The sequence below is a fragment of the Camelus dromedarius genome, chromosome 19 (genome assembly GCF_036321535.1).
Source record: "Camelus dromedarius isolate mCamDro1 chromosome 19, mCamDro1.pat, whole genome shotgun sequence".
NCBI classification, from domain to species: Eukaryota; Metazoa; Chordata; class Mammalia; order Artiodactyla; family Camelidae; genus Camelus; species Camelus dromedarius.
This window is the reverse complement of record NC_087454.1, coordinates 3,822,973-3,836,111: the sequence shown is the minus strand read 5'-3', so window position 1 is coordinate 3,836,111 and position 13,139 is coordinate 3,822,973. Positions and strand designations below refer to the sequence as shown.

Genomic DNA, 13,139 nt, shown 5'->3' with positions numbered 1-13,139 from the left:
CAACTGCACAGGTGTTGACTGGGGTCAAAGGGTGGTCCTCTCAGGGATGAGCACTGGGTCATGTGAGTCTGAAGACAGGCTGAAAATCTGGGGGCTCCCCATATTCTGAACAGTGGAGGTCTGGAGAGTGCAAACCAGCGTCCAGGGTGGAGTCTAAGACCCAGGGCGGAACGTACTGTTAACAGGGGACCAAATAACGAGTAGTTATCAGGGACCTTGACCAAGAGGGCGGCAGTTTGAGGGCAGGAAATCCACTTCTGGGGCTGGTTGGTTCCGACACAGCTCAAGTCCACCGGTATTGATCAGAACTTACTAAGTGCCAAACCCCCTTCTAGAAACTGGAGGAAACCCGGTGCCCGCCTGCAAGGTGCTCCCAGTTGAGTGCGGGAGACAGCGATACACAGGTGATCATGGCTCAGGGCGGTTCGTGCTGTGACAGGACGTGCTGGAGCTCACTTCAGGGAAAGCAGCTCCATCTCGTGGGTAAGGAGCGGATCCCCAGAGAGAGAGCACATCTCGACGGAGACCTGTGGGAGACCAGCCAGGCAAGGAGGGAGACTCACACTCCAGGTGAGGGGGCAGCGTGTGCAAAGCTGGGAGGGTGGGAACACTCTGCTCCAGGAGGTGCGAGCTGTCCGGTGCTGCTTCACAGCACGGTGGGGATGCTGGAAGGTGGGGATGCTGGAAGCTGGAGCAAGGAGGAGAGGCCGGGTTACAGAGGCGGTTGCATCCCAGATGGAGGGGTTTGAGGGCACAAGGCAGGGGGATTTAAGAACTTTATGCAGAGGAGTGATGTAACTAGACTGTGCTTTAGAAAGATCTCTCTGACTACACGGGTGGGGCGGTGGTGGTTCTGGTAACCGGGTAAGATTAAACACGCTCCACTGAATCTCTCCACTGAAATCAGCCGTAAAACCTGGACAGAATGCTCGGAGCACTGATGTGAGGACTCTGAAAAGTAAATAGTAGCAGGTGGATTGGGGGAGAAGAGCAGGTCTGAGGGGCCACTAAACCAGGGAGGAGGTACATCTTCCCCTCTGCTATTTCCTGGGCTCAGCGCGGCCAGAAACAGGGAGGCAGCATCAGCAGAGAAAAGCTCTGTAACCCAGGAGACGCTCTCAGGTTCAGGCTCAAGGAGTGGGGAAGGGACTGCCTTATGCTAAGAGTGGGTGGAGAAATCCTCATTTTTTCCCCCCTTTTCTCCATTTTCTTGCATCTCAGCCCCTAAGCAATCCTGAGGCAGCAGCAGGGACAGTGGCAAAACTGGGGAGCCCAAAACTCTAAGGGAGAGCACGTCTCAAGTTGGAGGAGCTGTGGCCCCAAGAAGGTGGGTTGAACCCTTGTTGCTTTTCTTTAAAACCTCTTCCATCCTTTGGTCCCAGACACGGACTCAGTTGCAGCAAGTGTATGGCAGAGTGAGGCACATGAAGCCCCAGCTTTCTGGCTGGAGACTGGAAAGAGGAGCTCCAGGGGGTCAGAAATTCTTAGGGAGATCCCAGAGAGGAAGGAGCTCAGGAAGGTGACAAAGTTGTTTATGAACGTCTGGGATCGCCCCTGAGCTGTCTCACATGGATCTGACCCTAAACAGAATGGCACACAGCTTGAGACGTGACCCATGGGGTAGACCAGAGCTCAGCCCCAGACTGTCCACTGGGTGGCACACACGTAAGACACGGCCGGATAGCACTTGCAAAAGCTGGAAATAGTGGCGCCATTTAAAGCACACCAGGAGAAGGCTGTTCAGAACTTGCAGCCTGAACTCCACAGCGTCTGCGAAACAAAGCAGTCTGGCGGCCTATGCAAAAACGGCCACATTCCCCACAGGCTTGAAGTTAGGCCCAGAGCCCTGTAATATCCAACACAGCCAGGAAAGAATCCAAAACTACTCAGAATGCAAAGAACAGGAAAATCCCAGCTTGCCAAAGCCAAGAGGTCTCAGATGTTGGAAATATCTGACAGAGATTTAAAGCAGCAATTACAACAATGTTCCAAGAAGTAAGGGCAAACCCTTTAGAAATGAGCGAAAAGTTAGAAATTCTCAGCAAACAAATAGAAGATACTAACTGAAAAAGAGAACCAAATGGGAATTTTAGAAGTGAAAAATGCAGTAGCCAACATTCAAAAAACTAAATGGGCTCCATGCAGATGATAGAGGAAAGAGTTGATGACTTTGAAGACACATCAATAAAAATGATCCAGAGGGAGGGTGTAGCTCACGTGGCAGAGCACGTGCTTAGCATGCACAAGGTCCTGGGTTCAATCCCCAGTACCTCCTCCAAGAATAAATAAATAAATAAACTGAATTACCTCCCCAAACAAAAAAGAAAAAGAAATGAAATGATCCAATATGAATAATAGAATGTTCAGCTTCTGACATTCAAAATAGACTTTTACAGTCTGACAATAGGCTTTGGAAAAGCAAAATATCTTCTAATATTTTTTTGCTCCTATTTCACATCTCAAGAACCAAGACTGAGGGGCTTAGATCTTGGAGGTCATTCCATAGTGTACAGAGGGTGCCTGTTTCAGCTCACTGTTCTGGGTGGAAGAAAGAGGGAAAATTCAACCCTTAACATCCTTGGAGACGATAAGATGAAAAGCAGTGAAAAAAGAGGCAAAAGAAATACCTGGTTAAAAGTGGTTTTTTTGTTGTTGCAACTTTCTATTTTTATGCTGAAGGGGACTGAGAGTGCTGGGGTGTCAGAGGTGTGTTGGAGCTGGCTTGGACGCTCCTGAAAGCCGACTGTTAAAATTTCAGGAAAATTTTCAAACTGATCGTTACACAGTTGGCAGCTTGAAATTGGACATGGTGTGAGTATTTGCGCCATGATAATTGGCAAACCCTTCAAGTCCCTGGAAAGCCTGTCGTCCAGCTACCAGCACCACAGGTGACAGACGGATCAAGCAGAACGGGGGACTGGCAGAGGGCGGGGCATCCTGTTCCTCCTCACCTGGCGGAGCCCTGGAGGAAGACGCCGTGCAGGGACTCAGGCCAGCACGGGCCGGTCTAGCACGGGGGACGGCACGATTGGGCTGAGAGCGAGTCTAGTTAGCACTCTCAACTCTACCGAGTTTTCCACATGGCGTAAATGTGGAGCTGAAAACCCGTGAGTTGGCCAAGGGGTAAGAGCCTGGCCAGGGAACGCAGACTCTGTGATCCAGGACCCACTGGGGAAGAATGGGCCACAAGTTCAGGAGGACAGGTGGCATCAGCAAACTGGCAGATCCAATAGCAAGATCAGGCCAGCGCTACCTTAGGTGGGGCTGGGTTGGTCAAAACAAGTACTGGACTGAGGAGGATTCCTGGATCCCAGCCCTCTTCATTCTGCCGCCATGGGGTCACAGGATGCCTCCTCCCCCACACACTAGACGGGCATGGAAGGGGCGGGCATGGAAGTAAGGCGACTGAGATAAAATTCTCTCCAGGACAAACACCAAAGGGACTGCTTAAATCGCTGCATCTAACTAAGGTTGAAAACCAGTCTGTACGTTCATTGCCTTTCTCTGCTGTCCAGCAGGCGGGAGCGCAGGGGGGAAGCCAGCTCCGGCGGAGACCAAAGCTAGAGACCACGTTTTCTCTTCCTCTCTGACTGGCAGTGCAGGGTTGTAACCCAGCCACATCTGTAAAACAAGCAGAGGGCTTCACTTGTGTTTTTATTCAAATGTGTAATTCAGGAAGTTTTCTTTTTTTATTTTCTTGAAGCTCAGTCATTCTTCACAAACTGAAGTTTGACTGCACTTTACTTTCAGGTGGAGAAGAGGCTGGAGTTCATGGCAGTGGAGGGATTTGACGACAGCGTGACTGAATCTTGGGTGCCCCTCCATGAGGTGAGAGGCCAGAAGCTGAAGGGGGTTCCGTGCAGCGGCGGCGGGACACCAGCACAGGTGGGTACCCTGGGGTCCCCTGCTCACACTTCGGGCTCTCCTGCCGCGACTGCCCGTCACACCAGGAGTGCCCTGGACATGCGTGCTGTGCCCGCCTCGTTCGCACCGGGCCCCCCTCTGTGGCGGGGCCTCCTCGCCTCCTGGGGGAGGGGCGGTGAACACCCCCTGAAGACGCACCGCTGACCGGGCGACGCCGTGTCGCCCAGGGGAGGGGGAGGCAGGCGCCGCGCTGGCCCGGAGCACGCGGGCTGAGGGGCGCGGCCTTCACGGGGGCGTGAGGAGCTCGCACAGCAGCCCCCGTCGGGGGCCGACGCCCTGGCCGACTTACACGCCTGGTGTCCGTACTTTGTAAAAGTGGGATCCTGCCAGGAGTAGCTCTCCGTAAACTGCCGACCAGACACCAGTTTCAGTCGTGGTAAATGGGTTGTTTATTTAACCTCCTGGAACTCAGTAAACAGATCTTTCAAGTGGAGATAACATTCCATTACCGGGTAGTGGTGGCTCTCACACGACCTGATTTATGAGAAGGCGTCTAGCGCGGTGCCCTTAAAAGCAAGCCCATAATAAGCACCTTTCTGAGGTTTTTGAACAAATTCGTTTGCTAGTCTTGCATCAGAGCCCCCTGCTTCCTTCTTTTCTTTCCTTTAGAAAAAGAGAAAGGGAGAGGGAGGGGTGTGCGGGCGGCCGTGCTACTTCTCTGTGTTACAGACTCTGCGCTCCTCTGATAAGAGAGAATTTTCTGTCCCATCGAGAGTCTGAATTCACTCCCAGACTCAGATAAAAGGACTGCTACCCTTACAAAGAACAAAGCATTTTGAGAAAAATTTAAACAATGCCTTGGAACATGTTTTTATTATAGCATCAACGTCAGCCAAAATCTTGGGATCAGAGAAACCTGAGTAGATCCAGACAATCGTGAGCATTTTGTAAAAAATGTGACGTTCTTGGGAAGGGCCTGTTGAATATTAAACATTAATGGTTCCACTTTGTTTTCCTTGCCCACTAAAAAAAAAAAAATAGACTCAAAAAAATAAATAAATAAAATAAAATGAAAAAAATAGACTCAGAATGAACCCCTTTTAATTTTTTTAAGTTAGAAAAAATTTTGGTAAACTCTACATAACATGAAATACACCGTTCTAACCATTTTTAAGTTCTCAGCGCCATTAAGTACATTGACTTTGCGGTGTACCCATCACCACTGTCCATGTCCAGAACTTTTTCACCAAACTGACCTTTGTGTTTTTTAAGATACAAGTTGCATCAGCAAATTTAGAGCCCACATTTTCTTCTTGACTGTATTTAGAATCGGTCCAGTGTTCTATATAACCTCAGGTGCTTGTCGGAACGCAAGCAGTTAAAAATGACTTGAAGGGACAAAGGGCGGGAAGACGAGGTGTTTATTACCTGCCTGTGAAGCCTGATGTGTCACGGATCCCACACAATGATCTGTGAAGCAGGAACTGTTCTCTCGTTTTGCTGGTGAGGAAGCTGAGACCTAGAAGAATTAAGCAGTTTGTGCAAAGCCACACAGCAAAGGGATGGAGCTGAGACCTAGCTCCAACCTGATTTTCAGCAGCACGTGCTCCCATGCTTAGGGCAGCTCCAGCACGAAGGGAAGGAAGAGGAGGAGTCTGGGTGAGACACAAAATTTAGGACTGTTGATTTGCTAGTTCCTGAAAGGTCCATCCAGAAGATTGTGGGCTTGGCTTTGCTGGAGATTTTAAAGGGCTCAGCAGTCATCTCCTCTCTTACCCTGGGCATCCTTTGATTGAAAGGACCTCTAAAGAATTTCTATGATCTGTGGTTGCATTAACGTAGCCTGGTTGTTGCCCGTCTTTGTGAAATGGTGGCAGTAAGGTTGGAGACAAGGAAGGGACAGAGGCAGAGACTTCTGCGGTGATGGGCTTCTCGGCGGAGGGGAGGCGGTCTGGGCTGGCCACTGCTCCTGGACATTCCTGTTTTGCTCAGGTTCTCATATCTGAGTTGAAGGAGGGAAGTGTTGAGAAGGAAGCAGATGCTTCTTCATGAGGGTGGGTGGACTTTGCAAGACAAGAGATAAACCGGAGATGATGCCCCGTTCCTGAGTTCTGCTGTGTCCCTGGGGCTGCTCCTTAAGAAGATGTAGTTAGAGTGATAACATGACATGACATTAGCTGGTTTTTGGCAATCTCTGTGCTAACCACAGAGATGGTAACCGCTTTACTTGCATTATTATCTCCAAAAGACAGGAAAACTTAGGTTCTGTTATTGTCCCTCTATTACAGACGAGGGGATGGAAGTCACGTGATCCAGAGGTGGCACTGGAAGGATGACTAAGGTCCAACTGTCTGCATCCCACGTCCAAGTCCATCTTCGCCGTGACACTGACTGTCTAGCACTGAAGTCACATACACTCAGGGAAACTTGGCTTCACTAATTACTACCCTGTGCTTTCTTACTGAGTCTTAGTTTTGTAAAATTATGAACAATGGGAATTGTACTATCCACTTCATGGGATTGCTATGAAGATCAAGCAAAATTACCCTCCTGAACATGCTGGCGAGGTGGTAGGTGAGTGTTATGAGTTGAATTGAATCCCCCTAAAAGATGTGTTGAAGTCCTAACCCTCAGGACCTTGGAATGTGACCTTATTTGGAAATAAGGCTTTTACAGAGGTGATCAAATTAAATGAGGTCATTAGAATGGACCCAAATCCTATTGGGTCCTATATGACTGATGTCCTCATAAAAGGGGGAATTTGGACACAGAGACCGACATGCAGAGAGGGAAGGCGACATGAAGAGACACAGGAAGGAGGTCATGTGAAGACAGAGGATTGGGGTGATGCGTCTCCAAGCAGAGGAACACTTGGGGTCCCCAGAATCTAGGAAGGGCACCGAGTGATTCTTCCCAGCACCTCTAGAGGGAGCAGGGACCTGCTGACTCCTTGATTGTGGACTTCTGGCCTCCAGAAGTGTAGGACAATACATTTCTGTTGTTCGGAGCCACTCAGTTTGTGGTCTTTGCTACAGCAGCCAACCAGAGCAGAGCACCACTGACATTATCTTTCTTTCCTAGACCATTCATGCAACAAATATTTTAAGCCAAGTCCTGGAATTTGCTTAGAGGTGAGTAAGACCTTGTTTCTCGCTCAGGTTGCTTATGTCCTCGTGGCAGAGACAAAAAGTAAATGAGGAGGAGGGGATGGCTCAGTGGTAGAATGCATGCTTAGCATGCATGAGGTCCTGGGTTCAACCCCTAGTACCTCTTAAAAAAAATCAAATAAAAAATTTCAGAAGACACTAACGAACACATCTACAAAACAGAAACAGACTCGCAGACATAGTAAACAATCTTATGGTTACTGGGGGAAAGGAGGTGGGAAGGGATAAATTTGGGAGTTTGAGATTTGCAAATATTAACTACTATATAAAAAATAGGTAAAAAACAGATTTCTTTGGTATAGCGCAGGGAACTACATTCAATATCTTGTAATAGCCTCCAATGAAAAATAATATAAAAATGTACATATGTATATATATGTATGACTGGGGCATTATGCTGTGCACCAGAAATTGGCACATTGTAACTGACTTCAATTAAAAAGTAAATGAGTAATTATGGTAGGATGCGGCCAGTGTCACATCACAGTGAAGCCAAGGGGAAGATGCGGGGGAGCCCCAAGGTGGACCTTTAACCCAGCCTGGACACCAGAGACAGACAGCGTCTCAGAGGGAATGATGTTCCAAAAATGACGTAGTGGCATTTCGGATCATGGAGCAAGGTTGTAAATGACTGTTTTATAACAGAATAAGCTGAGTTCCAAGTCGATATGAAAAATGTCAAGGAGCGAGCAAGGTTAGAGAGACGTTAGTCAACGTGTTTGTTTCACTTAGCAGTTTTGCCTCCAGAATAAGTCTTAGCTAGGTGCCCCCTTACTAAGTTTGGTTGGTTGGTAGAGGTGAGTGGGGACTGGGTAGGGTGGGGTGAAGGTGAGATCAGGGACCACCAATCAACGGGCAGAGACTGATGCCTTCTTGAGGCAGCATATTCTTGTTATTTAGCCTTCTTTCTGGAACATACACCTTGCGGCGGGAGAAGATTCCAAAGCTTGGCTTGAGTCACTGGGTAAGGTTGTGTAGGTTGCTGACTGCACAAGAGGAGACTGGAGACTGAAATCCAGCATGTGCTCACTTACTAAGTCATGTGTCTGCCCAGAGGATCGGTACCCCTTTTCTTTGCACAAAGGTGTCATCTTCTTGCCAAGAGATAAGTAATGAATCTGGTTCCCCTGGGAAGGGGCACTCAAAGGTGCCATCTATCCCAGTGGGACTCCCAGGCCTGGCTTTGGTCTGGCTACAGGACAAGGCATTTGTTTTTTGAAATAAAGCCTGTTCTATACATTGGAAGGCTTGTCCTTGTCATAGTTAGAGTGGATCCAATGGAAACTCTAATTGTATTCTCATTAGCTTAATTACTACCTCCCAGTTAACTTGCTAGTCTGAAACTTTGTTATATGGCTTTTGGCTCATGACCCTGAGGTTGAACTGGTATCTGGTTTTTGTGGAGCCTGGAGAGGAAGGGACCGAAAAAAGCTCCAAGCGGTTAGCGAATAACTATTAGTTATAAATACTGCCTGTAGCTAGGACCATGTTTCCTATATATTTCACTCTTATCACCTACATAGAGGTCTAATACTTCTTAAGTTACTGAGAGTTTGGTGTTTCTTCTCCAGTCAACACCCACCCCCACCCAGCCCCGGCATATTTGCTTTGGGAGTGAGGTGAACTGTAGGGGGTGAGGGGGTGCTCAGTCCAGAACAAAGACAGACATGAGATGAGAGTCTAATGCTTATCCCAAGGAGGAGGGTGAGGAAGGGACTCTTCACAGCAGGAGCAGCACATCCTGCCTGTCGTCCAGCAGACGGAAAACAATCAAATGAGGACAGTGCGGAGGTTACAGGAGGTCCAAGAGGACTCCCCCGTGTCCCTGGAGAAACAGAAGGAGGTGGGGAGGGAGCGCTTGGTGAGGAAATGAGATTCCTATCCCGGAGTGGCTCTGGGGGAGGGGAATCCTGCCCACCAGCAAAGCTGGAACGTCTTAGGTGTCAATCCCCAGGTTCCTATAAAGACGCTCTGACGACAACCACTGCATCAAAGGTCACGGACGGATCCCTCCACTTGCATATTAGGGAATCTCTGCGGACTCTCCGAACATTCCGTGTTATTTCTGGATCCTCTGTCAGCAGAAGGGCAGTGCTTTCCTATCTCATTCTCGGGCACCTCCCCCGGGCAGTTTTCCAAGCTCTCAGGCTGCAGGAAGGCGCGGCATGGGGGCAGCAGGGCGCCCGGGCCCAGGCCTGGCTCTCCCCTCCCCGCTTTGTGCCGGGTCCCCCGGGTTCGTGCAGCAAGCCCTGCTCTGCTGTGTCACACCCTGTATCCCACTGCCAGGGGGGCCCCCACAGAGCACCCTGGGGGCCCGGAACCCCTGGTGAGTCAGCTCCTCGCGCAGACTGGCTGCCGCCTCTCTGTCCCGGAGGCGCGGCGGCGCATGCGCGGGGCTGGGTGGGGCCCCGGGACGCCAGGCCCTCCTCCCACCCCGCCCCCGCCCCCGCCCCCAGAGCTCGCCCCCAGGGCGGGGCCGACGTCACCGCTCCGCCCCGAAACAGCCGGAGGAGTTGACACGGTGTCCTTTGCTACGAGGAGGGTTGGTTTCCTTCTACAGTTGTGCTGGTTTTTAATTCCCAGTTTTTAGGGCTGTATGTCTCCAGCCTCTGGGAATGCGCCCCTGAGCGGGAGAGCAGGTGAGCCCCAGCATCCAGAGGTGCCCTCAGGGGCTTGTTCCCGAGCCCCGGGTTCTGGAAGCCTGAATGTGGCTGTGAAATAGTGCAGTCAAAACACGTACAATGTTGAACAAAATATTGAAACCCAATGAAAACAACTGAACAAAAACCAAACAACTGCAGACAGACAGCCCTCAGGCTGTGAAAGTGAAGGGAAAAAACCCCTCGACTCAGACAAACGAATGGTCTGATACCCTGGGAGGCAACAATGGGCAAATCCAATATGATGATGAAGGATTGTGACCAGGGAACGAGGCAGGAGTGAAAAGCACCTTTGTTCTTCTAAATGACTCCAGATATGACATTTGTCACCCAGATTGGCAGAGAGAGTCATTACTACTTGCTGCGGACGTGGGCAGGTGAATAATACAGGGATTTTTCTCCTTTTTTACTTTTTAAAAAAAAATTGAGTATATTGACATACTACATTGTGCAAATTTAAGGTGTGCAAGGTGTTAATTTGATACATTGGCACGTGCTAATCCGATTGCTGTGGGAGTGATGTTTAGTGCTTCTGTCACATTACATAATTAACCTTTCTTTTCAGTGGTTGGGATAATTAATTTTCAGTAGAGCAGTTTTGTGTTAAGCTGTCTTTCCATTCCTTTCATTTCATTGCCAAAAATGAAATGAGAGAAAGAAGAATGGAGATCAGTGTGAGGTCTGAATATTTGTTTGTGTCTCCAAAGTTTGGGGCTCTGGTAGGGGCACGGACTTGGGTGAGATCTGGGCCCACAGCTGACCTCAGTACACACCTACTGACATTGCTGTATATAAAACAGGTGAACAGGAAGGACCTGCTGTACAGCAGGGGGAACTATGATCAGTTTCTTATAATGAGCTATAATGGAAAAGAATCTGAATATATATATATATATATATATATAACTGAATTGCTTTGCAGTACACCTGGAACTAGCATTGTAAATCAACTACGCTTCAATAAAAAATAAGAATTTAAAACAAAATAAAAGAAAAGGGAAAACAAAAACACCTGCTAAATTGTTGAGCTCCTGGAGTCACAACTTAGTATTAACAAAAAAGCCTGTGCTTGGGCAAAAGCCTGTGTCATTTTATACTTTATTTTGTCTGAAACAGTTCTAATGGCAGAAATGCAGCTTGTCCTGGTCCTTGGGAATGAACCACCAGGGCTGACAGCTGAGCAACCAAAGCTGAGACGGCGCCAGCCGTGGGCGCCGGGACCGCTAAAGTCCCACCCATCCTGACAGCTCACGTGCTCCGTCCACCATGAAGCCAACCCGTGTGTCATCCCCACCAAACCCACGTTTGTTCATCCTCCTCTTCTGTGACTTACCACAGGCTCCCCATCCTAGGAGACCTTCAGTACTTTCCTTCCTCCCTTTTCCTGAACTGTAAGTGGATTTCGGACAGGAATTGTGTATTATTCATTTTTATATTCTCTGTTCTATATTTTATGTTCTGTTTAATACAGTGGCCAGCAAGTAGTCAGTGCTGAATAAAGATTTACCGGAGGAAGGAAGGAAAGAAGAGAGAGAGGGAGGGAGGGAGGAGACTCAACATGATAAAGCCTGGTCCACTCATCTGCGTGAGTTTGACTGCAGATGATCAAAGTCTTTTTTTTTTTTTTTTGGTTGAAAAGCAGAGTGGCATTCCTCCAGATCATGGAACTCAAATCAGGATACTCCTTGTGAGCATCCACGGTCTTTTTTGGGTGGTGGTGGTGGTGGAGGGGGAGTGTTCTCATCAGTGAATTAATCTGACACTTTTTTACTCTACCTTGTGTTTTTAGCCTGTTTGCTGCTTGGCTTGACACCGTCTGCAAGCCCTCACCACACGGTGCTCCTCACTCTGTAGTCTCCAGCCAGCCAGCCAAGGCAGCGTCAGATGGTGAGAGGCTGGGGTGGAGTCAGGCAGCTTCGAATCCTCGCTGCTGAACCCGTGAGCCTGGGGAAGTGGGGGCTGACTTCCTTACCTGGGAACCGTGGGCTGGTACTGAGATGAAGTACTGAGGTGCAGGTGAGAAACCTAGCCTAGAAAATGCTGAGATAATTGTGAGCTTTTAAACAACTGCTATTACTATTTTTCTTGTTCTGCCTTCCCAGTTGTCTTTCTATATCACATATTTTTAATCGTTTTAGTCCACCTTTCTGTGGAAACCTTGCTGTGTCCCTTTGATCACATCAGTAACATCCTCTGGCCCCCTCTCAAATTTTCTTCCACCATTTCTGATTAGAAGAAGAGGAAGAGAAACCAGAATAAATAATAGATGGAACAGGCTTGCGTGGCAAGGATCTTTTCTTTCCTTCCATCCTTGGTTGGGTTTTGGAGAATCCATGAAAATATTAGTTGGAGGAAGAAATTATTCTTTTAAGCTGAAATAACATCGATGCACACGTTCTTTTCCTCGGGAGTGAGGAGACTAAGATCCTGGAGGAAAGAATCTGGTTTTGTCACGCAAAGGAAAGCCGGGTTAGAGGAGAAAAGAAAATCAGGCTGGTGCATTCGAAGGCAGCTGAAGGCTTCAGTTCCAATGGAACAACTGAAGTTATTTACAAACTAGATGGCAAAGAGCGCTTTCCCAGCTCCTCGGGGCCCCTGCTTGCCAGATGGAGGGCCCAGGAAACTAGACGGGGAATTTGTCTGAGAAGGGCGACTGAGAAAGCTGCAGCTGATTCAAACTGAACTGCTGGGATAACAAGCTTTTTCTCCCCAGCGAGTCCAGGTTAAAATCAGGATGTGGCTTCTTCTCTCACTAGCTATTTTGGGTGATTTTTTTTTTTTTTTCTGAAGGCAGATGTAACTGTTAAATTTGCAGATGTTACATTTAGTTCTTCACATCTTGAATGTGAATCTTTTTTTTTTTTAAACAGGAAACAAGTTTAATTAAAAATTACACACATTTTCTTTCCTAGGTATTTTTGGCCTTGGTATAATGTTTCTATTTCAGGGGAAACTTGTACCTGAATGTGTCCCTTAAATTCTCTTCAGAGTTCATGGGCTGAGCCCGCAGCTCAGGCAACACGCCCCCATCCCAGGTCTAATAAAACCAGTTGCACTTAGAAGAAATTGAGGTGCCGAGGGGCCGCGTCAGGACTCAGAAGGGAAGCCGGGCTTGCAGGTGAAGGGCGCCCCAGTGCGGTGGGCGGACGTGACAGGGAAGTGAGGGAGCAGGGCTTCAGCTCCAGGGCGCACGCCCGCCTGTTACGGACTGAACGTGCCCCCCACCTCCTCCCGGTTCATATGCTGAAATCCTAACCTCCAGGGTGATGGTGTTGGGGTGGGTCTTTGGGATGTGAGTATGTGATTAGTGCCCTTCTAAAAGGGACCCCAGAGAGCTTCCTCACGCCTCCCTCCATGTGAGGACACAGGGAAAGACGGCTGTCTCTGAGCCGGGACGTGGGCCTTCACCAGACCCTGAATTTGCCAGTGACTTGGTCTTAGACTTTCC

General features: G+C 48.7%; 1 long non-coding RNA gene across 5 annotated transcripts; it reads left to right on the top strand.

Annotated features, from left to right (window-relative positions):
• Positions 1-344: 344 nt before the first annotated feature.
• LOC116147710 (uncharacterized) lies at positions 345-12,451 on the top strand. Of its 5 annotated transcripts, XR_010376796.1 has the most exons (6): positions 345-570; positions 1,222-1,327; positions 3,751-3,885; positions 6,153-6,995; positions 10,808-11,082; positions 11,481-12,451. It is a non-coding gene; the product is annotated as an uncharacterized LOC116147710 (long non-coding RNA). The 5 variants fall into 5 exon arrangements; XR_010376797.1 differs by lacking the exons at positions 345-570; positions 1,222-1,327 and adding an exon at positions 3,455-3,485; XR_010376799.1 differs by lacking the exons at positions 345-570; positions 1,222-1,327 and adding an exon at positions 3,641-3,666.
• Positions 12,452-13,139: the final 688 nt, after the last annotated feature.